Source organism: Rana temporaria, chromosome 3 (assembly GCF_905171775.1).
Source record: "Rana temporaria chromosome 3, aRanTem1.1, whole genome shotgun sequence".
NCBI classification, from domain to species: Eukaryota; Metazoa; Chordata; class Amphibia; order Anura; family Ranidae; genus Rana; species Rana temporaria.
Window position 1 is genome coordinate 172,939,014 of NC_053491.1, and position 23,719 is coordinate 172,962,732.

The 23,719-nt window shown below is 39.3% G+C and overlaps 2 protein-coding genes across 2 annotated transcripts in view; one reads left to right on the plus strand and one right to left on the minus strand.

The window, feature by feature from the left end:
- The window catches only part of LRRN3 (leucine rich repeat neuronal 3), an 86,202-nt gene extending 74,849 nt beyond the window's left edge, over positions 1 to 11,353 (minus strand). The window contains exon 1 of the mRNA XM_040343817.1: positions 10,947 to 11,353. The gene's annotated coding sequence lies outside the window, so the exon portion shown is untranslated. The remainder of the gene's footprint in view (positions 1 to 10,946) is intronic.
- The window catches only part of IMMP2L (inner mitochondrial membrane peptidase subunit 2), a 1,177,970-nt gene that overhangs the window by 469,410 nt on the left and 684,841 nt on the right, over positions 1 to 23,719 (plus strand). The gene's annotated exons all lie outside the window — the stretch shown is intronic.

Genomic DNA, 23,719 nt, shown 5'->3' on the forward strand with positions numbered 1-23,719 from the left:
TTAATTTAACATGGCAAACAGAGAGGGTTTTACATACACCATAAGTGTGGTGCTTTGCTTCATAAATGGTGCAAAAATTGACACCCCTGTTGCATTCAGGAGGCAGTACCACTGCCTATTCAGTGAACCAGGAAACGCTGCAGTTGATGCAATTAATGTGGTTGCTGAGCAACGGTGCAGGCTTTACAGGGTTTAAACCGGTAGAGAGGATGTGACATATCGCCTCCAAGCTGCCTGTCAAACACTGAAAAGCGGATCAACTACGGACCACATTTCAAGAGCAATGCAGGTGTAAATAAGGCCTAAATTTATTTTTTGACAATGTCTCACTGACCTTTGTAGCTGCAAGCATATTTGTCATCAGCTCATCTCACCCTGCTCCACCCTCACAGAACACATGCTCTGTGTTTATATCAAATCTTAACTCAAGGTTGTGTTACTTTAAACCCCTTCCTGCCCGCCCCAGCATCGCTTAACCCCCCTGGCGGTATTCCCGAGTCTGGCTCGGGGTGGAATTTCAGAACCAAAAGCAGTAACCCCGAGCCAGACTCGGAATCGCCTCGCAGTGTCCACAGGCAGGGTTTTCTTACCTTGTCCCTAGATCCTGTGATGCCTCCCCGCTGTGTGATCGAGCGGTGTCCTCCTCACTCTATTTACAGTGCTGAGTGCCACCAAGCTCCGTTCCCTGCGACGTTATGGCGCACGGGGGCGGAGATCGGCGTTAAATTTAAAAAAGTAAATAAACACAATACATACAGTATACTGTAATCTTACAGATTACAGTACTGTATGAAAAAAATACACATCCCCTTTGTCCCTAGTGGTCTGCCCAGTGTCCTACATGCACTTTTATATAATAAAAACTGTTCTTTCTGCCTGGAAACTGGAGATTGTTCATAGCAACAAAAAAGTGTCCCTTTATGTCAAAAGTGGTTTTAGACCAGCTAAAAAACAGCGATAATAAATTAGAATCACTTGCAGAATTGAGCGATAGTGATTTGTGGGGAAATTTGTCATAAAAAAATTAAAAGTAATAATTTTTATTATTATTTGTTATAATTATGTAGATGTATTTATTATATTATAATTTATGATTTTGTGTTTCAAATTTTATTATACCCGGGATGTCTACTAGACTCTTGTTTGGACAGATTTAAGTCAGTTATTTCTAAGAATTACAGGCCTACAATATAACACGCCAAATTTCCATGCAAAATAATGGTACCGCTTTCAGCACCTAAAATCAGAATTAATCATACCGCCAAGGAGGTTAAAAAAATTCTGAATGCCCGGCTGGTGGGAATGATTGGCGATTACATTTTCAAGCATTGGCAGGCTACATATTTCTTGCGTGACTGTTTTATTTTTAAGGCCAGTCAGAACACTAATACCACCTGCATTTCAAAACACTTTTACAAATGGGATTAATTCAGGCATTATCAAATCTAATTTTAGGTGTATTTTGTCAAGGACGAACTGCAGATGTTTAATTTGATCAAGATTCTGTCAGTGTTTGCAATATTGTACAGTCATTCCTTATAAGAGAGAAACTTTTATTTCTTGAATATACTTTTGCCTTTTGTTATTAACCTAGTATTATGATTACTGGGTGCATATAATTGTTCTATGGCTTACATGATTTGATGTTTATATATTCCCTAATGGAAATGTAACAAACTATAGAGCAGGCGACTTCAAATACAAATGAAACAACACTCCATTGTCACTGATAAAGAAAGAGATGGGAAATTGAAAGTCTTATGCTGCGTACACACAATCATTTTTCAGCATGAAAAAAAACCCGTTGTTTTTCAGTATGTCGAAAAAAAAAAAAAAGTTTTCCCAACTTCATCATTAAAACAATGTTGCTTACACACCATTGTTTTAAAAAAATGATCTAGCAAAGCGCGGTGACGTATAACACGTACGACGGAACTATAAAGGGGAAGTTCCATTCGCCTTTGGGCCGCTTTAGCTGATTTTGTGTTAGTAAAAGACGGTTCGCGTTTTTTTGTCTGTTACAGCGTGATGAATGTGCTTACTCTATTATGAACGGTCGTTTTACTAGAACGAGCGCTGCCGTCTCATAACTTGCTTCTGAGCATGCACAGGTTTTTTATTTAGTTTGAGCCCACACACGATCATTTTTTACAACCCGAAACAACGTAAAAAAATGCAGCATGTTCAATTTTGTTTTTTTGTCGTTTTTCAGAACCTGAAAAATGATGTGAAGCCCACACACAACGCGGCATTAGCTTTGTCACCTTAGCAAAAGTTAAGGAAAGTCTCCCATTGGGGACACATGTTCCAGTGGCATTTGTCTGAAAGGGGAGTTCCCTCCGATTTGAAATACTTTGTCTAGCTTCATGTTGCATGTGTGGGATAGATCTCCTTAGTGATAGGCAGACAGCAAAAAGTAACCTGCCTGGTTTTAACCCTTTCATAGTCTATCCCAGCCTTTTTCCACCAGGGTGCATTCTGGGTTCCTCAGAAGTGCCTTGACAAAATGCCTACAAATTGCCCCAAATTGTCCAAAAACTGTCATCACATGGGTGGATAAGGTCTGCCTTTTTGTTAAACAAAGCCACATGTTTTTATTGTGCAGCACTAGAACATTGGGCACTGTGTGGGCCAGATGCCAGTGTCTAAGAACCAATGAAACATAGGCTGACAAGGTGGACATCAGGTGCATGAGGACACCCTAGTTTGCCCCTCTTCTGCTTCTTTATTTCAGTACTGGGGTCAAGTTAGCAAAGGGAGGGAGAGAAACACAGAGAAGAGAAACTCTAAATAATAGTCAGTACCAGCGTGCAAAGGTGTATTTGCTTTATAAGAATAAATCACTTCTAATGTTGGTGCGTGCTGAAAATGCAAGAATATTAGTATAGTTTTTAACATTTTAGAATGGGGTGCCTTGACACTGTGCATAATTTTAAAGGGTGCCTTGACTGAAAAAAGGTTGAGAAACCCTGATCTATCCAATACAAAAAAAAAAAAAAGTATTGGCTATATATACTTTCAACTTTAGGGGGGCCACGTTGTCTCATGTCTGAGTGAGACATCTACTTGCACCAAAATGATAATCTGTGTTCTGTAATTAACATTAGGATTATTATTAGCAATTGCAAATTACATTTTATTACAAATAAAGGGGCTTTGAATCATAATGCATTACAATATGTACATGTTATCAACTAGAGAACATCCAAGCCTTGTTCAGTTTAAATTTTTAAATGACTGACGGTTGTGTAGGGCCCACAAACATCAGTTTGAAATGCCTGCTGTAATAGCAATGCACCTGAACACGTTGTGTGAGCATTTTGTGTGATCTGGAGCTTTAGTTAAAATTGAACTCCAATTTTGTTGAGCAAAAAAAATAAGAAAACCTTCCTTCTGGGTGCTGAACTGAGTTAAGCCTGTACCTTAGCTTATCTTTGTTTCCAGACTAATTCTTACATTGCCATGATCTGTGTTCATTAAAAACCACCTGAGAAGATCTCTGTACATCGCTGTACATCCGCTTTAAGCACTCCTTGCCCCCTTACATGCCACATTTTGCATGTAATTGTTTTTGGGGGGGAGTCAGGGCTTCGATAGGAGTGGGACTACCTGTTTCACTTCCTACTTCCACCCAGGGACCGCCTAGGCAACTCCTCCTCTTGCTTTAGGCGATCTCCTGAGACACGTGACAGAAGATTGCATGTCCACTCATAGAGCGCAGCGCGACTCACGCATGCACAGTGAGTGCCTGACCGTGAACCCAAAAGCTGTCACAGCCAGTTGCCTACGCTATGAATGGAGGCGCCAGCGGAGATGGGGGGAGCGGAGCGGAGCTCCTGGTGGCCGTGTCACTGGACCGTGGAGCAGTTAAGTGTCTGTTTAATAAAAGTCAGCAGCTACACTTTTTGTAGCTGCTGACTTTTAATAAACAAAAACAGGCTGGAACTCCGCTTTAAGTCCTTCTAAACACAGGCAGTTTGGCCTGTTATCATCAAATACTAGCATTTTCTGAAACCTAGGCGGCACAGTTGTGATATTCAGCCCTACTTCCAGCAGCCTGCCAATGTCTAAAGAATGAGGCGACTGGGCGCCATACTAAGTGGTACTGACTATTGACATTTGGTGCCATTGTCACAAAATACCCTTAATGTGAGTACTGCTCGGTACAGCATACAGCTTCTTTTATGTCATCCTGTCATGGATTTTGACACTGCATCTGTGCCTTCCAGGTACCCAAGAAATGCTAGCATTTGAGACAAAACTACTTATGTAGTATTAGGAACTATTTTCCAAAAATTAAAGTTTCTATTGCAAGGAAAGTCTACCATTTTTCTTGTAATCGCCTAGACGTCTGAGAAATCAGTGAACCAATCACACAAGCAGGACCTGACATTTCTTGGGGCATTCCATAAACCAAAGGTGTGCAAAACACCTTCAGGTTGTCATATTGTATTATATTTTCTGGCCGCTTTTGAAAATCACAGAGACAGCAGACTGACATGGAAAGGTAGCTTTTAATAAAATTCAAAACCAAAAGACTTGTGTAATAGTTTTAAATGTTATATTCATTTTTGTACAAAAGTGGAGCTTTCCCTTAAGGTGAATTACAATTTTTATGTGTAAATACATGTATGAGATTCCAAAATTATTTCAAACAAAAGTTCTATAAATGTGCATGTCTTACATAGAATGTATATACAAAGATACCTTCTCAAGACTAAAGGAAAAAAAAAGGCCTCAGAGTACTTTTTTACTCTTCGCATTTCTTGCACATGCTGTTTTAGAGCTGTATATGTGGCAACAGAAAAGTACTAACTACTTCATTGGAGGTACTCCTATAAAAGTGTGCTATTCACAAACGTAATACCCGTACATCAGCCAAATTACTGTTTGTTGTGGTGGTAAGTTTCACATTGTGCAAAAGTAATGTGCAATACTGGTGGTTTTTGCTATGTTTCAGCTGGAATAATAAAACGTTGTTATTCCTTTGTTTTAAATATTACGTTTAGGTAAAACGAAAATAAATAATCAGGAAAATGAACATTACCTACATTTAAGGTGATGTGTCCCTTGTGCTGGTGCCAGCTGTCAAAGTTGAAATTTGAAGTCCTCTGTTCTTTCCCATACCCCACAACCGTAATCAGCTGGTGCTGCAGCGGTGAATACCAGAACTGGACCCTTTGAAAATCACCCATCATGAGTGCTGACTATGCCCACCCCTTTTTCCCCCCTCCACCATTTACTGAACCTGAACTATAGCTTCCATGAATGAAAAATCATGTATGAATGGAGGATGAACGGATGAACAAAAGGTCTGCCTCCACCATTCATTGCTTTTCATTCATGGAATCTATACTACAGTTTCTATGACTGGAGGATGGAGCAGAAAGGGCAGGCATAGCCAGCACTCTGGATAAGTGCTTTTGACAGGTTCAGTGCTGGTATTAAGCCCCGCAGCATAGGAAGATTACCACTGTGGAGTATGGGAGGCGATAGATTTCAACTATGACAGCTGGCGCAAGGTATGCTTTCCATTAAATTTAAGTACTAAGGGGCAGCACAGTGGTGCAGTGAGTAGCACGTTCGCCTAGCAGCAAAAGGGTCGCTGGTTCGAATCCCGACCACGACACCATCTGCCTGGAGTTTGCATGTTCTCCCTGTGCATGAGTGGGTTTCCTCCGGGTACTCCGGTTTCCTCCCACACTCCAAAGACATGCTGGTAGGTAAATTGGATCTTGTCCAAATTGACCCAGTATATATATATATATATGTATATCTGTGTGTATGACTGTGTGTCCCAAGCGTGTCACGATCCTACGGGGTAAAATGACCGCACCAGCCAAGCATACTCTGGCTGGAAAATGCGCCCAGAGGCGATTCAGTTCACATGAGTTGTGCTATACAAGTCATTCATTCATTCAAGTATAAAAACAATATACCTAAATGTAAGCTTTAATAATGTGTACAATGTTAAAATAAAATTGTATTTAACCTTTAATATTAAATAATGATGACTTTGTGCATTCTGGATTACAAAGCCAGTGATATTTTTGTGTGTTTTAGTAAAGAAAAGTAGTAGTAGGAAAATAAATTTAACTAGTAAGGTATTATATTTAATAGCGCCATTGAGTTCCATAACAATGGGGTCCTCTAATGGTCACTTTGGAACGTTATTAATCACAACTTTTATCTATAGCAATACTTTGTATCTGTTTTGCCTGTAGGAAGATCTTAAGCAAAGAACTATTATCCTGTAAATTGTACTGTGAGGGTACACATATTATACATACTGTATTAGCTGTGAACAATATGTAAGACCCTAAATTTGTATCACAGATGTTGTTTTTTTTGTTTTTTTTTATCTTTTGGGAAACTCTTTTAGCAAACTCAGCTTAAAATCAACAATCATTTCCATACAGTATAAGCCTACATTTTCTGACTATAACCCCTAGTTTTCTAATTTAGAAATACAGTCACGAGTTATTATCCCTGATATATTTCTGTTTCTCAGTAACATAAAACACCACCCTTTGTGCCTTCTCTGCAATTAAAAATACACCACTGCCTTTTGACAAACCTACAAAAAAGGATTTTTATATCTACTGTATATGAAATTCAGTCAGCAGTTGGCAATTAAAATTGAAGACATAAAAGGAAAAGACAGCTTGGATCTTTGAGAGTCTGGATTATAAGGGATTATAGATGAAATATGTTTTTATTTCCTTTAGATGTCTGTTTTTGACCTTATAAAAATGCCCACCTTTGACCTACAGGAATAGAAAATCACATCTAACAGAAGCAGCTAAAAAAAGAACTGAAATTAACATTTATCCAAATTTTGACTATGTATTAAGATTATGTGAATTCACTTAATTGGCTGTTTTATTGAAGAGGTATATAAGAATTGCTAAATCAACCAATTAGAATATGAAGTGCTTTTCAGTTCAAAAACACAGTTAATGCTGCTTTTTGTGGTTGCTAGGAGGCATAAAACACATGTCATTATATGGATTCTTTTCAGTGTTCAGTCTATTTGTAGATTAAAGAATTTTTTTGGGGGGGGGGTTTTACATGTTATAATACTCTGCTTTCAAATACTTTTGAAAGTAATGTGTAAAAACTTTGATGTTATTTTTTTCCAACTAAATCTAACTTCTGTCTGCCAACTTGACAATTCATCTAGCCACTGATTTGCTCAGCCTGAACCTATGGTGGCTACGGTTGGCATCCTCTAGCAAGTATACATTCTTTTACAGCACTGAATTCATCAGAAGTCATGAAAAAAAATACCTGTGTGAAAATCCTTAGAAGTTGCCATCTATGTCCGCCAATATGCAAGATAGTTCAAGGACAATGCAGCTAAACTTATTCTATATCATTATGAGTGACATGCTTCTATGTACTAGGAAAGCATCTCAGGAGTCAGAGAATGGCAGTTTCTATCTGAAGCTTTTGCTTTGTAACAGATTCCAACCCAAATTTTAAATCATTTCAAATATGCAAAGAAACTTATGCAGACAGCCACTAAAAACTTTCTGAGACGGTTAAAGCTGCTAAATCTTGTAACACAGAGATATATATTTGGTGTAGTCTAGGAAAAGCCAAGGGGTTCATTTTAAAACTTTTTTTTTTTAAATGTGTCTCAAAGTTCTGGATTTTTTCTGGTATGTCATACTAGGATACTAGATATAGGGCCAGATTCACAGAAGAGATACGACGGCGTTTCTCTGAAACGCCGTCGTATCTCTCAGAGTATCTATGCGACTGATTCATAGAATCAGTTACGCATAGATAGCCCTTAGATCCGACAGGTGTAATTGACTTACACTGTCGGATCTTAGGATGCAGTACCTCGGCCGCCGCTGGGTGGAGTTTGCGTCGTATTCCAGCGTCGGGTATGCAAATTAGCAGTTACGGTGATCCACGAAGGTTTTTCCAGTCGTTACGTTGGCGCAAGTCTTAGTTTCACGTTGCAAAGTTAGGGCTGCTATTAACATGGTGTAAAATTACTCCACCATGTTAAAGTATGCCCGTCGTTCCCGCGTCGCTTTTGAATTTTATTTTTTTTCCGGCGTAAGTACGTTACGCACGACGCGATTCACAAACACGTTGCGCCGCCGTATTTCGTGCAAAGCATGTCGGGAAAATTGCGAACGGAGCATGTGCAGTACGTCCGGCGCGGGAGCGCGCCTAATTTAAATGGTACCCGCCCCATTTGAATTGGGCTGGCTTGCGCCGGACGTGTTTACGATACACCGCCGCAAGTTTACAGGTAAGTGCTTTGTGGATCGGGCACTAACACTGTAAACTTGCGGCGGTGTAATGTAAACAGGTTACGTTACACGGCCGCAATTGTATGTGAATCTGGCCCATAATATCCAGTGTTTCTGTGTTCAGGTAGGAAGGATAAAAATGTTATGTGAAAAAGTACAAAAAATGCCTGGCCAGATTTTTTTCAGCAAATGGAAAATTGGGTACATGGACCAAAGTTATGTAGTGCGTTTAAATAGTTCTGATGTTTCAATACTAGAATGAACTTAAAGAAGCTGATTAGAAAAGAAATGCACAGTGTGTATCCATTTGGAGCTATATGTAACTGCCATATATGTGTTGGTGTGAAAAATCTACATGTGTCACAAATTTACCTTAATGAAGATACAGATAAGGCCTGATTACACTACTGTACATTTTTACCCAGCCACGTTTTATCTGTTGACCAAATTTACTACCAACCTGAAATATCATTGCTTTATTTTTACTGGGGGTCACTTATTCATTGATATAGAGTCAACTGTAATAGTGTTTTTTTTGTTGTTGTTGTTGTTGTTTTTTTTCCCCTGGGTCCAGCATGTTTCTGTCTGTCTGGAAATAGCTTGCTAGCATTATTCTTATTTAGCATTCCAGATCTTGGCACACATCCAGCTTCTGATTAAATTGTGTCATTCAATCCCGACTTGGTCAATAACCTTGCATATATCACTTTTTTTACTTGGTCAGTCCCTGAAAATGAATGTGACTGACACCAAATGTCATTTACTGGTGTAAATGAGTAAACAGTCAATTTACCTTTTGCGAACGTGTTAAATTTCAGTTGTGTTAGGATGTGTGCAATTTATCATGTATTCATATGATCACTATAAATATTAGTTTGCTTATGTAATGTGTTTCTATATTCTTTTATAGCATGCCATATCATTTTTTGATGTGAGATATGCAAATCTGAATAATCTCAAGCGGTAGATTATTATATTCCTATATAGACAACAGTATTACACATGGTGGTCATCGGATTGCAACTGACTTTATAGTAAACCAAATATTTGACTGAGTAGAGGAAGCCAACATTGCCTTAAGGAGCAAGAAATCGTTTCTTGGCAACTGTAAGTTAAACCACTCAGCTTTGTACATTCTCTTAACATCGAATTGGTATATGAGCTACTTTGGCAAAGACAGAAATGATAACTTTTTTATTTTTTTGAACAATGGACAGATTTGCATTGTGAAGTGTAATACTTGGTCACGATAAAACAGTTTTCATATGAATCATATTTTTCATAACAGAAATTTTGATTTTGCACTTCTGAATTTCCAGAGCTTGTTTGCTAAAGGTTTGCGGCTTAACCCCCTATATTATTAAGGGATTACCTGGACATTTCACATGTAGATATATTAATAATTACGCATATCAGCCGAATTGTTAAAGGTTTGTCCAATGCACACATCTTGCCTTTGCCTAGTGATGGATTTGTACTACGACAATGACTGTGTGTGGGTGACACTTCTTTTTTCTATTAACATTACACTACTTAGCAAGCTTATGCTAGAAGTAATTGTCTAGATGGGCAGTTATAAAAGCCATCTCCCAGAGTCCAGCAGCAGGTTGGTTGTGACTTACATCCGTCAGTAAGGGAATGGGGGGATCATCCATTGTTTATGTACATCTTGAAACAAGGTTTCACAGACAACTTTCTGCACATGCACACCCTGAGCTTTTCAAACAGGTGTATATTAATAAATAAGATAGCTGTAAATGAATCAAAACCTGTGCTGCAGCTCTGGCCTAGTGTCTCAGCATTGATATATTTTAGATGGCAAAGAATTCAAAAGCAGCATTTACTCTTATGCAAGCAGTCGGTATAATGGGAATACTTGTGCTTGCCATGCAAGACTAATATGTGTATTTCTTTTCAAGTAAAGCCTGTCTCTAAGCACACTGCCTCTCCCAAAGGTGCTTCTGACTTGAGGCTTTTTCTGTTGTCTTATTAACCTCTCATGAGCTGCAGCTGTAATTTCAATAACATTTTCCTTCAGATTTGAGCAGATAAAAGTCTTTAATAAAGTCAGCTTCCCCCATTTAATACCAGTAGGGTTAAAAGGGACAACAAGGCAAGTGATACGGAAAATACTAAGAAAATGTCCTTAAAAGCGTTCCTGCTGTGAGCTGGATAATTGCTAAGGAGATTAGGACTTGTCTAGTTAATATACATCTTTTTTTTTTTTCCTCTCTCTTTTTCATTTAAGATGCGTCAGTCAGGGCTGCATTAGCAAACAGCTATTCACACTGTGTCTTCAGATTGGCAAGAGGATATATTTTAGGGGGAAGTCATTTACCACAATCCCTAAGATGTAGCCTGGCAGAAATCCAATAGCTGTGTGTGTGTGTGATATGCTCATTGAGGCTTTGGGATTTCTGTCTTTACATTCCTGAATACACAGTAAATGCCTAAGCAACCAGTATACAAAGCTTCTGGATGAGAAACCACTAGCTGCAACTGTTAATCCTTACCTCTAGGTTGTCACTACGGTCAGTCGAGCACATTTGTATGATAAACAGCATTGTTCCATGTGCATTTTATTATGATTACTGTTGCTTTTGCAAAAATAATACATATAAAATAGGATGTTTCACAAGCATGCTATAACAATACATATTATTCAGAACTTACCCGCCAAGAACTGTGTGTGTGTCCTCTGCAATTTCCTTAGACGAGACTGCAGTGAATACTGAAAACTGGGGATAAATAGGTACATTTATAGTTGTCTGCACTTGCACATATCCTGCACCGTGAACAGGGCTGCCTGCCGCCTGCTAAGATCCTTCATAGCTGCCAGTGCTTTGTTTCTCTGTGGCTGATGCTGACAATCCAATACAGAGATGTTGCTTGTGTAGACTCTCCCCCTTCTCCTCCTTTCTGTGGTGCTGGTGGTTAGTGCTGCATCATTCACCCGATCACTTGTCACACTGACATGGTGCTGCCTGCTCAGCGATCATTAATAACTGAACACCCTCCACTCCCCAGAGAGGAGCCAATAGCTTCAGAGTGCCAAGATACAGTACTCACAGCTGCTCTAGTCTGGTTGGCTGGAGCAACATGCCTGTTATATGACATTGCTGCTTAGGTGCAAACCCATGAAACCAGCCCTTCTTCTCCCTCTCTTTCTAGGTAAAGAACTCATTATGGTGCTCACATGTCCTGCTATTTTTTGATATTGGAAGCACGGGATGTAAAATTAGACAGAGTCGAATGGACAAAAACAGATGAAACAGTATGAAAGCCATATTTAAAGCCCCTAAAACATTAAAATTACATTCCTTTTACAGCACATTTTTATAAAAAAAAATTAAACATATTAAACATACATGAGGTTTTGTATTTTACATACAATCACAAATGTTTTACAACATGTATACAGTGTTATATTAATTTAATGCCAAATTAACATTTAGTAATCAAAGTAAATTAATAGGAATACTAATAATATAAAAGTATATTATTATGAAGCATTTCAAAAATAGAAGTAAAAAAGAAAAGAAAAATTTTAAAAAATAAAGATCTATGTTAAAATAGTAAGGATAACAGTAAGCGATGTAATGTAAACTCATAATTTAATGTTTAAATATGGGTCCAAACATATCTGATTGACTGTAACCCACGGTGACCATATCTTATTAAATTTCTCTATTGATCCATTAGCTGTTGCTACTAATTCCTCCATGTCGTAAAGTTTCTGAATTGTATTAATCCATTCTTTAATTGATGGAATGCAGGTAGATTTCCAATATTGAGGTATTAAGACTTTAGCTGCTATCAACAGGTATCTTGTTATAGATTTATTTTTTATTTTTTTCATAGAGAAGTTAGAAATAAGAAGTAAGCAACGGGCTGGTGTTAATTAAATATTAGTACCAGCAATACTTTCTATCAATTCACACATTTTCTGCCAAAATGGGGTTATTAGAGGGCATTTCCACCAAATGTGCATCAGAGAACCCATCTCTTTATTACAACACCAACACAAATCAGAGGACTGTGGGAACCATTGTTTCAACTTATCAGGAGTTATATACCAATGTGATACATTCCACTAGAGATTAAACATTAAAGTGATATTAAAGGATCTTTTTTTAAAATGTATTAAAATAATAAACATGTCATAATTACCTGCTCTCTCGAATGGTTTTGCACAGAGCATCCCCAATAATCCTCCTCTTCTGGGCTCCCTTGCCAGTGCTCCTGGCTTCTCCTGCCTTCAAGGACCCATCATCACTGGATTTAATTGACAGTCCATTGATGAGGGAGAGAACGAGAACAGTGCAACTGCTCCTGAGCACAGCGCTGGATCAAGGCCAATATCTGGCTCAGGCAAGTATTTAGGAGGGACATGGGTGGATCTGCTCCAAAAAAGTTTTTTTTTTTACCTTAATTCAGAGAATGCATTATGGTAAAAAAAAGTTAGGCTTTACAACCACTTTAACTATTCTGCCATGTATGCCAATAATAATAATATACTATTTTTGGGGTGGGGTAAATGACAGAAAGGGATAATTTTGGCTTATATTTTGTCCTTTTCATCTTGAAAAGGTTTGCTAATCTTAATTGTCAAATATTGTGAGTGTTTTTATGTGCCTTTAAGTCAAAACTGTCATAAAATTATTGCCAGACCTCCAAAACATTCCTGCAATTTGCAAGTGCAATCACTGCTTGGCTTCTGTTTTACTTGTCTGTTTTTAGGATATACTCCGATCAGCCACAACTTTATGACTAATGACAGGTTAAGTGAATAACATTGATTATTTTGTTGCAGCGACATCTGAAAGTCAGTAAAGATACATTAGGCAGCAAGTGAATATGTTGTCCATGAAGTTGACAAGTTGAAAAAAATGGGCATCACAGTCTGTTGTGCATGGGGCTGTGTAGCCACAGATAAGTCAGGGTGCCCATGTTGACCCAGGTCCACAGCCAAAAGTGCCTACAATAGACGTGTGAGCATAAGAACTGGACCACGGAGCAATAGAAGATGATGGACTGATCTGATGAATCACATTTTTTTACCTGGGAAAGACATGGCACCAGGATGCAGCATGAGAAGAGGCTGGCAGATGCGTTAGGCAATGTTCTGCAGGAAACCCGGGTCTGCTGTTCATGTGGATGTTACTTGACACATATCATCTACAGTACCTTAAAATTGTTGCTGGCCATGTACACACCATGAAGCTCCCTGTCATAAATGGTTCAAGAATGGTTTGAGGAACACAACAACGAGTTCAAGGTGTTCACTTAACCTCCAAATTCTCTCATTCTGAGTCCAATCAAGCATCTGTGAGATGTGGTACAAACACAAGTCCAATCCATAGAGGCCCCACCTCACAATTTACAGGACCTAAAGGATCTGCTACTGATGGCTTGGTGCCAGACACCACAGCATACCTTATGAGGTCTAGTGGCATCCATGCCTGGATGGGTCAGGGCTGTTTTGGTGACATGAGGGGGACCTACTCAATATAAACTGTATGGTCATAAAGTTATGGCTGATAGGTGTATGTTTTTCCTTTTGTGAGGTTGATCCAAATCTTAAATCAGTTCTAAAGCCCTGTACACACGGTAGGACTTTTGGCCAACCAACTTCAAAATCTGCAACTTTTCAAATTTGTCCGACCGTGTGTACGCTCCATCAGACCAACTTTTTCTGGTTTCATCCAACAAAAAGTTGGGTCTGCGAACGGACCAACTTTTCGGCAACAAAAGTCCGATGGTGCTTTGTGTGACCGTGTGTACAGCAATCCAACCAACTTTTGGACAAAGTGCAAATACGAATGCTCAAAACCAATGTTAAAAGCAACAAACAATAGCAGAAGTTAACCAAAGGGTGGCGGTAAAGAGCAGAAAATAGCAAAAAAAAACACATGATGTTAGGAAACTTTTAGAAAAGTTTGCAGAAAAGTCTGACTGTGTGTATGCTATGGGTGTGGCAGGACAAATCAATTAGGACAAAAATCCAAGGGAAATTTTGTTGGATGTCCTACCGTGTGTACAGGGCTTTAAACTCAACCTCAAGTGCGGTTCACAGTATGCTTCAAACTGTTATTTAATACTTTACTATATATTTAATGCAAACTTAATTTATGTGGTATATTTCTGTTGCATATAATTGCATTTCATTTTTTTCTTTAGCACTTACCTTCCAAATGTGATGTGTAAATGCATTGCATCACATTGATTTGGAAATCCCTCAGGAAAGCTGTAGGGCAAGTACTTTCATACAGTTCACATAAGTCACTAGATGCTTTTAATATGATTGTTTGCAGTAGTCAAATAGTCATTTGTGATCAGAATATTAGTTATGTTTATAATGGCATGTAACATTTTTAGACATGCATACAACAGTTAAACAAAACTAAATGTGTAATAATATACGTGCATGTTTATGTGTGTGTATATGTATAAACTGCATACACACACACGCAGGTGTCATAGTTGCCAGCTGTCCTTAGTTCACCTAGGGACAACCTACAGTCTTATGTTTTTTGTTCTCAGATTTTTTTTCCGTTTGTTATATTCAGTTCATACATTTTTGTATTCCATTGTTAAATAATCAACAAACATTTTTTTAGATAACCAAATGATAAATGTTTAGAATGCAAGACACTAAACGTTGTATTTTCTGATGGCAAAATGGTAACTGATAGTTTAGTCTTCCATTGTTCTCTAATGACTTGTACACACGGCCGGACTTTCCGAGAAAAAAAGTCTGACTGGCTTTTTTCTCGTAAAGTCCGACCATGTGTAGCCTCCATCAGACTTTTTTGATCGGAAGTCCGACGGACCTTAGATAGAGAATCTGTTCTCTTTTTGTCTGTCGGACTTCCGACCGCCTCACGGCAGACTCTTGCACGGTCAAAATTCCGTCCGTGTGTACGAGGCATAAGACATGACTTTAGCTACTCCAGCTGAGAAAAAAGTATTCCTGAAAATGACTAAATGTCAATGATGGCTATTGAAGTATCCCCTTATATATAAAAATGTGACTCGTACACAAAGTGTGATATTATCTGCCATTATAACTGCTCTGTATATGAACATTTCCCCCCCAACATCATGTAATAGTTGCCCTTTTACAGTAGAATGTATAAATGAAGGCCACAATTTAATGTGTGCACATGATCAAAAGCTAAGCAAAATGTAGTGGAAATAAAAAGACCACATCCAGTTTACAGTATTTAAGGATAATTTGTGCATTATGTATTGGCTCTAGTGAATTTATTATATTGAAAGTACCGGTAGTCCGCTGAGACAGAGCAGTCAGATACTGAGCTTACACTTCCAGACAGCCGTCTAATTGTTAAAAGATTCAGCTGGCTTCTATTTACATGTATCTTAACCCTGACAAATAATTACACACTTTAAGACCTGTGGAAAGAAACAAGCAGAGCATACCTTTATGACTTTGGGGGTCAATGTGCATCTAGAATTGTAAGTATTGAGCAGATATTAAAGATAATTTATAACATTTCCAATTCAGCACACCACCCCCATTCTGCTCTGTTCTGCAGCACCCCTGCAACTCTTTATTGCTTTGAGAGAACTACAAATACTACTTGCGTGTATGGGCAAGCTTTTTCCAGAATGTGGTGCTCAGGGCCTAGTAACCAATCGCAAGGCATAAACATTGTCACATGAGGAAGCTGACGACTATTTGTGTAAAATTTGATATGGAGGTTACACAGGATTTTACCCCCAGAGGAACTTAGCGGTGAGGGAATATCTTTAAATAATAGCTTTGCCTCATACAATTATCCTTTAAATGACCCCCTCCTAATTTTTTATGCTGCCACTTTTCCAAAGTCCTGTCAGATTCACATTGTCTGGCCCATTAGCAACTTCAAAGCTGGAAACAATTCTGTGTATTACTATGAAGAGCCCATCTATCATGTGACCCATCAACAGATGGCCTTTTCATAGGAATGAATGCCCTGGGCCGGATTCAGATACGAGATACAATGGCGTATCTCCAGATACAACGGCGTATCCCTGAGTGCGGGCTGTCGTATCTATGCGCCTGATTCAGAGAATCAGTTACGCATAGATTTCCCTAAGATCCGACCAGCGTAAGTGTCTTACACCGTCGTATCTTAGGCTGCATATTTACGCTGGCCGCTAGGTGGCGCTTCCGTATAGTTACGCAAGGAATATGCTAATTAGGTATTTACGCCGATTCAGAAACGTACGTCCCGCCGGTGCATTTTTTTACATCGTTTACGTTAGGCTTTTTCCGGCGTAAAGTTACCCCTGCTATATGAGGCGTAGCTAATGTTAAGTATAGACGTCGTTCCCGCGCCGAGTTTTGAAATGTTTACGTCGTTTGCGTAAGTCGTTCGCGAATAGGGCTTTGCGTAAGTTATGTTCACGTCTAAACCAATGAGGCTTTGCTGGGTAATTTCGAGCATGCGCACTGGGATTCTTTCACGAATGGCGAATGCGCCGTTCACAAAAAACGTTCATAAAATACGCGGGGTCATCTTAAATTTAGATAAAACACGCCCACAACATCCCCATTTGAATTAGGCAGGCTTACGCCGCCACACATACGTTACGCCGCCGTAACTAAGGGCGCAAGTTCTTTCTGCATACAGAACTTGCGCCCAAAGTTACGGCGGCGTAACGTATCTGAGATACGTTACGCCCGCAGATAGATAGACAAATCTATCTGAATCTGGGCCAATGTGTCTGTGCATGCACAAGACTTTGGGACCGGCTGAGACAGTTTCCAGCAATGGCTGTGTGCTTCCCTGTGGGCAACACAACATGGATTTGCCAGGATCATGGACAGGTAAGTATGACGCCAGTGTATTGCTATGATTGCCCATTTGCTACCACATTTTGTAATAGTTACACATTTGTTTAACACATATTGCCACAATTGCTCCTTTGCAGAGTGCATATTATAACGAAAGTCCATTCATATTAAAACAAATGCCTGTTTCTTTCCTGTGTATTAACAATTGTATTTGCAACCATATTATGTATGAATGCCCATTTGTAGCCCATGTATTTTCAGGATTGCCTGCATATTGTCAAGTTACTGCTGGTTACCACAAATTATTGCACTATAAAACCTCACCACTAGTATCTCCATTTTTTGTATTATGTGTGACATTATTAAAACATTGACTTTTATTTATGTATTTATTTATTATAGTGTTACACCTTTAAACTTAGTATACTACACTTGTATAGTCAGTAGATGTTCTTTGTCTAAAACCTTTAAATGCAAGTAATGTTACAAAGTTTATTTTGTACCTAAAAAAGGGAAAAAAAAGTGTCAAGTCAGCTACTGGACAGTAGGCACCGTAAAGTGCCAGATCATACTGTTCTTACTGACATCAAAGTTTGTATACAAATACAGCATTATAAAAGTAATTATTTACATAGGTTTGACCATAGATATTTCCCCCCTGCACTTGTTCAGGCCTAGGAGTAAGTAACTAGGACACGTGTAAGATAGGGGAGATGGTTTTCTACATTACTCATACCTCAAAAGTTTATACATTTCAGGAAGCTCTGGCAGCGCAGTCAGGAGTATTAAGCCCTGTACACCTGGCCGGGATTCTCATCAGGAAATAAACGTTGTTTTTCCTGACGATATTCCTGGCAAGATTTTCTTGCTGGCCGAGTGTACACACGTACGATTCAAAAGAACTGCCGTTCTTTTGAATGGCACAAACGTGGTGATGGCATCGACTACGAAGAGCATGCGCTCGTCACATTCAATGCCGTCGCCACCATCTTGCTTCACCCTACCTATGCCTTGGAAGCTACTGCGCATGCGTCAGTCATTTCGAGCATGCGCGGGTTTCCATGGAGAGGTAAGTATACAGACGCTCGGATTTCTCGGCAGGAAAACACTGACGAGAATCTCACGACGAGAAAATATAGAGCAGGTTCTCTTATTTTTCTCGTGGAGATTCTGGGCAGTTTTCTCGATGAGAAACCTCAAAGCCTCGTACACACGCACGGTTTACTTGGCAAGAAAGCTCTGCCAGCAGTTTACTGTATATACTATAGTTTGTAGACGTTCACATAAGCCAATATCAATATATGCTTATTGGGATTTTTTTCTATAAAAAAAACATGTAGCAGAATACTAGTTGGCCTAAAGTTATGAAAAAAAAATATTATTTTTTTCTATTATTGGATATGTTTTATAGCTGAAAGTCAGTTTTTTTTTTTAACGTTTTTTTTTTCTTGTTTGTTTATAGAGCAAAAAATAAAAAATACAGTGGTGATTAAATTTCCACCAAAAGAAAGCTCTATTTGTGGGGGGAAAAAATTATATAGATTTTATTTAGGTACAGCATTGCAGAAGTCCGCAATTGTCAGTTAAAGTAACGCAGTGCCATATCGTAAAAAGTGGCCTGGTCAGGAAGAGGGTAAATCTTCCAGAGGTCAAGTGGTTAATATTGACTTCACTTTGAATACCACTAGAAATCTTTTTGACATTGTATAATCACACATCTGAAGTATAAGTGTATTATAATTGTTTTTCATTTAATGAATATTGATACAACATTGCTGGTAAATGTTTGGTCCTTCTGGTCCTGAAATGCAGGAATCTTTGCTTGTAGTGCTGAGTGCTGACTCAAGCAAAGCCAAGTATTAATCAGTAACAATTCAATCCATGCCTTTCTTGTCACCTATGAAGCATTGCTATGCTCAATGCATGTTATTTGTAACGTGTCCTATTCCTGGAGCACCAAAGCCTCCAAGTATTGCTACTTTTAAATGGCTATTGTGATTTTTTTTGTTTGTTTTTCAATTTAATTTACAGTGTATGTTACCCCAACATTTCATATTCCTGATTTGTGTCTCTTTTACCATGTACTTGTATGAAAAATTATCATTTTTCTCTGCATTGCTTCTTTTACATGACATACCTTGTGATCTGGCCTGTCACCCTGCTTTCCTATTTCAAACTGACCACACCAGGACATGGAAAATTCTTCTTCCCAGCATGGTTGGTTTTCTTCTTTGCTTTCTACTTGGAAGCACAGCATGCCTGTATTCCAGTGGTCAGACTTGTGCTGACATATGCTAGTTTTGAATATATAGAGTAAGCACACCACATAGCCAAACTGCTTTAAAGGAGTTGTAAATGAAAATGTTTTTTCACCTTAATGCAATCTATGCATTAAGGTGAAAAAACATCTGCTGCTGCCCCCCCCCCCGAGCCCCCGTTATACTTACCTGACCCCTCGAAAGTCCTGTGCGGTCCCGATATCCTCTTCACCGCTCAGCCTGGCCGCTAATTGGCTAGAGCGGATGGATTGAGAGCAGCGCAGCCATTCGCTGTTGTCAATCACATCCAGTGACGCGGTGCGCCGAGGGGCGGGGCCGAGTGATACGGGAGCACGCCCACTATTAGTGACCACCATGCGAGCTCTCGCATGACTGTGGTGAGTTCTTGCGGGGAGGACCAGAGACAGCCGCCGAGGGACCCCAGAAGACATGGATCAGGGGCACTCTGTGCAAAACGAACTGCACAGTGGAGGTAAGTATAACATGTTAGTAATTAATCATACTGACAAGCTGCTCCTTAACGCGGTGTGTGCTGACAGCTTTCCTCCATAGAGCACTTTCAGCCGCCTTGTCAAGGAGGGAGGGAGGAAGGGAGGAGAGGAGAGGGCTGGACGGGCGAAGACGCTCCAGAATGACACCCCTGTACTGGGCAGGGGTGGGGCCTTGCCCAGGCCTCGCCCAGACCCCACCGCATTTTCGGCGAGATTTCTCTTTCGGCAAAATGCCAAAAGGGCAATTTTCGGCTGATATGTTTTGGTGGACGGAATTTTGGTGCATCCCTAATTATTTCCTATTGCAAGGATGATCATCATGGATTGGGAGAATTATTTAGGGCAATTTTACACAATAAAATCACAGAATACAAACAGCTGATATTGAGATATCTGCCTGTGCTCATTTCCATTGAATCGTAATGCATTTCTCTCCACATTTTGGCTAGAGAGCTGTCGTGGTGCACACACCTGAAGAGCTAGCAATCAACGAAAAGTAAACCACATGCCGACCAGTGCACGACGATATACGTCGGCACAATGGCTCGGCAAATGGGCGTACAGGTATGTCCCCTTTAAATTGCTGCATTGTGGGCTTGTGTGCTCAGTGACCATGTCCGCAGGACCCGCAGGGCTCGTTGTCTGCCGGTGTCCCACGATAGGGTCATGGAGAGGCAGAACGGGGATATGCCTTTGTAAACAAGGCATTTCGCTGTTTTGCCTAGTGACAGGACAGAGATCTACTGCTCCCTGTGATTGGGAGCAGTGATCACTGTCGTGTCACTTGTAGCCAATCCCCCCACAGTTAGAATCACTCCCTAGGACACACTTAACCCCTTGATTGCCCCCCTAGTGTTTAACCCCTTCCCTGCCAGTGTCATTTATACAGTAATCAGTGGCTATTTATTGCACTGATTACTGTATAAATGACAATGGTCCCAAAATAGTGTCAAAAGTGTCCGATATGTCTGCCATAATGTCGCAGTCACGATAAAAATCACAGATCGCCACCATTACTAATAAAAAAATAAAAATAAAATGCCATAAAACGATCCCCTATTTTGTAGACGCTATAACTTTTGTGTAAACCAATCAATATACGCTTATTGCGATTTTTTTTACCAAAAATATGTAGAAGAATACATATCGGCCAAACTGAGGAAAACGTTTGTTTTTATATATTTTTTGGGGGATATTTATTATAGCAAAAAGTAAAACATATTGCTTTTTTTTCAAAATCGTAGATTTTTTTTGTTTATAGCGCAAAAAATAAAACCACAGAGATGATCAAATACCACCAAAAGAAAGCTCTATTTGTGGGGAAAAAAGGACGTCAACTTTGTTTGGGTGCATGGTCGCACGACCGCACAATTGTCAGTTAAAGCAGCGCAGTGCTCTGGTCAGGAAGGGGGTAAATTCTTCCGGGGCTGAAGTGGTTAAATGTATAGATATTTCAACATGTTTGAGGCGTTTGTAAATGATTGTTATTACTCAGAAATTATTCTTAATGTGGCACACCTGCCATAAGTGACAACTACATTTATTATATGGTTTTCAATCAGCAGGCAATGTATGGCCACCCTGCTGTCCCAACTTGGCCATTTAAGAAAAGGCTTATTATTTTGATATAGAACACTGTGTTCCGATAAGAAGCTATGACTGTAGGGTTATAATGGGCAAGAGTATAATGTTAAGCTACGTGACAGCTTCAGCACCTGGACAGCTCAGAGTCAGAACACATTTCAGCAAAAAAAAAAAATATTTAAGGAAACCTGATAGAAATGTGCTTGGTTCTATTGCTGAGCACCTTCGAATAATGCCACTTCCTCGGCTGTCTCTGGCTTTCAAACTTTAAATCGCAGGTTTAGAACACACATTCATCAGATGAAATCAGATGATGATCTGCATACCTATTCTAGATCAATATCTTAGCTAGAATTAAGCCTTTAGGACTCATTCACAAACATATATGAATTATTTCAACTGCATTTTTAACTTTACCTAACAATAATTTGCTTATTAATTATTATTTCACAAAGCTTATTTTTACTTGCATTAAATGAATACTGTATTTATTGGTGTATAACACTCACCTTTTCACCCTGCATATTGGTTGCAAATAGTGTGTGCGTGTTATATGCCAATACTGCAATCTGTAATAGGAAGTCCAGTCTCCTGGGCCAGCATTGGACCAGTGTTCTGTCTATCATAGAAGCCGGTCCAGGAGGTGGGACTTTGTATTAAAGAGGCCGCCGAGTAAACAGGAAATTCTTGCTGTATGTAATCTGATGGCGCTCATCCCGGGCCCCCTCCCTGAGTTGGGCATTGATCAAGCTTCATTCATGGCAATGGGGAGGCTGCAGGTGGGCATTAATCAAGCTGCATTGATGGGCAATTGTGAGGCTACAGATGGGCATTGATCAAGCTGCATTGATGGGCAATTGTGAGGCTACGGATAGGCATTAAATCATTGATGGGCACTGACCCTTATTTTGCTTCAAAGTTCTTTTATTTAAAAAAAAATATTTTTTCCTGAAACGTCCCTCTTAAAATGAAGGTGCATGTTATACGCCTGTGCGTGTTATATGCCGATAAATACGGTATTTAGCTACTGGAAGTGTCCATTTCTCTTTAATTGATATATTTTTTCTTTACCGCAAAAAGTACTATGTTATGCCCTATTCTGTAGTCACCTTGTAAGTTTTATAATTTCCTTCTAGCAAAAGCTATTGGTATGTTGGGAAGGAGATGTTAGTAGAGGCAGCCTTTGTCTTTCCATAACACTGATTTACATTTAGTAAGTGTTTCCTGTAACAGCCACTTAGATTGTAGATTTAATTTTAGTACATTGGTTATGCAAACAGGAGCTGATAAGTGAGTGGCTGTTATCAATAACACAGCGGCTTTTTAATCCTCATTTTTTGTAGATCAACCCCAATAAATTCTACATTCTGTCAACGCTGACAAAAAGTATAAGATCTGAAGCTTAGAAGAAAAATGTTGAACAGAGTAGCTGAATCTGAGGAAGTGTGTATTATAAAATGGTCAATACGAAGACCAGACTTGGTGAAATGCTTTGTCATGACCTATGACAAGTAGTTCATGGAACACATCACAGAAGTTCAAGCATTTCTGTAAAGATCAGAGTGAGACACTTTTCTTGGAGTTATTGCCACTAAACTGTGTTTTGTCATTTGCTAAGTTTCCTGAGTTGCTATAAAGAATGACATGTTTTTTATATATATATATATATATATATATATATATATATATATATATATATGAAAAAAGAAGTGATGAAGGAAAGAATACACTAGCTTCAAGTTCAGTCACTTTATCACATTCCTGTGTCTGCAAACATTCTACCATTCTTACCATTTCTTGTGTATATCTTGCAAGCTATTTGCACAATTTCATATGGTGCATATCCCAGGGATAATAAAGTGTACACTGCCAAAAAATTACTATCCTGTTACGTGTTCTGTTTTGATTTGTCAACATGAAGGTTGCCAGCCATCCATATTGCTACTGATAATTATTTGTAAAAAAAAAGCACCCGATTTCTCCCATGCTTGGATTTTTTTTCCCCTGAAAAAACAGTGGCTGTCTGTGGCTGGCAGTTCAGGTTGTCTGTGAGCCTCTCCACATGTACAGCAGCATACCCTGCATGAAGAGGACAGAGACTAGGTCTGCCCTGCCTCTTGTCCAATTCTTTGTGTGTGCCCCACATGCCAGCCCCTGGTGTACAGTGCATGGCAACACTGCTGGCCACCTGCAGGTCGACGTGGAGCTTGTAGGTAGCAGGATGGAGCCTGGAGTTTTCCTGATCACCAGTGCTGGAAGTCTGGGCACTAAAAAGATAAGGAATGGGCA